This window comes from Colobus angolensis, unplaced genomic scaffold, assembly GCF_000951035.1.
Source record: "Colobus angolensis palliatus isolate OR3802 unplaced genomic scaffold, Cang.pa_1.0 Scaffold44, whole genome shotgun sequence".
Classification (NCBI taxonomy): domain Eukaryota; kingdom Metazoa; phylum Chordata; class Mammalia; order Primates; family Cercopithecidae; genus Colobus; species Colobus angolensis.
The window spans coordinates 3,486,746-3,489,674 of NW_012117821.1; positions in this window are offsets into that span (position 1 = coordinate 3,486,746).

Here is a 2,929-nt window from a genome sequence, read left to right on the forward strand (position 1 = left end):
AAAGAAAGAAAGAAAGAAAGAAAAAGAAAAGAGAAAGAAAGATTGATTTTCAAGATTTTAGAAGAGATTATTTTAAATTGATATTTCTCTTTCTCATTTGGTGGAAGTCAGTGGTGAAGCCATATGAAATTGTACTTTCCTTGTGGGTGAGCTTTAACTACAAATTAAATTCTTTAACAGATTTGGAAAATTCATGATTTCTATTTATTCTTAAGTGGGCTTTGGTATTTGGTAGTTTGTATTTTTCAAACCATATGTCCATTGCATTTATGTGGTTGAATTTGTTGACAGGAAGTTATTTACACTATCTTATTATTATCCCTTTACTATCGGAGGAAATTTTTGTAAATGTCACCTCTGTCAGTACTAATTGGGTTAATTCATTTCTTTTCTGTCTTTTTCCTGGTCAGTCTGCCTAGAGATTCTACTGATCTTTAAAAAGAAACTTTGACTTTTAATGATTTATTTATTATTCTTCAGTTGTCTATTTTCTTGGTTTCGATTTGTTGTATTTTCATTTTTATTCAGTTCAAAATACTTTCTTTCTTTTTTTTTTTTTTGAGACGGAGTCTCACTTTGTCGCCCAGGCTGTAGTGCAGTGGTGGGATCTCAGCTCACTGCAAGCTCCGCCTCCCAGGTTTACGCCATTCTCCTGCCTCAGCCTCCTGAGTAGCTGGGACTACAGGCGCCCGCCACATCGCCCGGCTAGTTTTTTGTATTTTTAGTAGAGACGGGGTTTCACCGTGTTAGCCAGGATGGTCTCGATCTCCTGACCTCGTGATCCGCCCGTCTCGGCCTCCCAAAGTGCTGGGATTACAGGCTTGAGCCACCGTGCCGGGCCCATTTTTTGTATTTTTTAGTAGAGACGGGGTTTCACCGTGTTAGCCAGGATGGTCTCGATCTCCTGACCTCGTGATCCGCCCGTCTCGGCCTCCCAAAGTGCTGGGATTACAGGCTTGAGCCACCGTGCCGGGCCCAAAATACTTGCTAATTTGCTTTTTTGCTGCTTCTTTGATCCTTGGTTGATTAGGAAGTGTTCTATTTCATTTCCAAATATTTGGGGATTTCCAGAGAGCTTCCTGTGGTCAATTTCTCATTTAAATCCATCACGGTCAGAGGACATACTTTATATTACTTGAATCTTTTTAAGTTTATTGGTACTGGTTTCATGGCCTACAATATGGTTAATCTTGGGAAATGCTCTGTGTTCATTTTCTGAAGATATTTTTGCTGGTAAAGAATTCCAGTTTGACAACTTCGCTCTTCTTTCAGACTTTGAGGATGTTCCTGTACTTTCTTCTCGCCGGCATCTTTTCAGATGAAAGGTCCGCCGCCACTGTTTGTTCTTCTGTGTGTAATAAAACATCTTTTTTCTCTGGCTACTGTTAAGATTTTGTCTATTATCGGTTTAAGGCATTTATGTGTGCCTTGGTACTGTTGTTTCAAGGTTTTTCATGCTTAGAGTTCGTTGAGATTCTTGGATCTGAGATTCATGGTTTTGATCAAATTTAGAAAACGTATTTTATTTCTTCAAATATTTTTTCTAACCTTCCTTTTCTCTCCTTTGTAGGCTCCAATTACATGTATATTAGGCTGTTTGACCTTGTCCCAAGACTCACCGATGCTGATATTTTTTAAGTTTTTATTTCTCTGGGTTTTCTGTTCTATAGTTTTTATTACTATGTTTTAAATTGCACTAATCTTTATTCTTCAATGTGAATTCTGCCATTAATGCTATACAGTGTACATCTTACATATTATGGTTTCCATGTGTAGAATTTTGATTTGGTTCTCTTTTAAATTTTGGTTCTTCTATGTCTCTACCTGATATGTTTATTATTTCCTATGCTTCTTGAACACATGAAATTAAATTATACTAACCACTTAATGTCCTTACCTACTAATTTCATGACGTATGTCATTTCTGGGTCACTTTCAAGTGACTGATTTTTCTTCTTACTATGGATTGTATTTTTTTGCTTTTTGCACCCTGATAAGTTTTGGCTAGATGCTGGGCATTCTGAATTTTACCTTTTTGGATGCTGGATACACACACACACACATATGCACACGCATACACACACATAATACCCTTGAGTTTATTCTGGAACACAGTTAAATTACATGTAAACAATTTGTCCTCTTGGGTCTTGCTTTTCGGCTTTCTCAAGTGAAAACAGAGCAGCATTTAGTCTAGGGCTGACTCTCCTTACACCGCCATAGTCCTCTGCGAGTGCAGTTGACACCCGGTGACGTCGGGTGCTTTCACTCTGGCTGGTGGAAACTGCCACTGTTCCTAATCCTGCATGAGCCCCTGGGACCCTTCCCGGTAATTCCTTTGGTGATTCTTCCCTGGCCTCAGGTGGTTTTTTTTCACACACACGTGCTGATTTCTAGAGTTCTCTGGGCAGCCGTCTCCCCTCCAGTGCCCTCCCCTGTGGGCTCCACCCTCTGTGGTCTTCCTGAGCTCCTAGCTCTGTTTTCTCCACTTAGGGAGACCTATGGGTTCCCCCTTCCTGTGCTGCTACCTGAAAACTTTCTCCAGGCAGTAAGGTAGAGCAGTCACAGCACCCATGCAGGGCTCTCTCTTGTTTCACACCCTTCAGGGTGCGTTTCTTTTGTTGTCTGATGTATTTTGTCCAAACCATTGGTAGATATATTTTGTCAAGTATTTTTCTTTTCCTTCCTTCCTTCCTTCCTTCCTTCCTTCCTCCCTCCCTCCCTTCCTTCCTCCCTCCCTCCTTCCCCCTCCCTCTTTCCCCTTCCCTTTCTCCTTCCTTCCTTCCTCCCTCCCTTCCTTCCTTCCTTCCTCCCTCCCTCCTTCCCTCCTCCTTCCCCTTCCCCCTCTCTCTTTCCCCTTCCCTTTCTCCTTCTTTCCTTCCTTCCTTCTTTCTTTTCTTCCTTCCTTCTTTCTTTTCTTCCTTCCTTC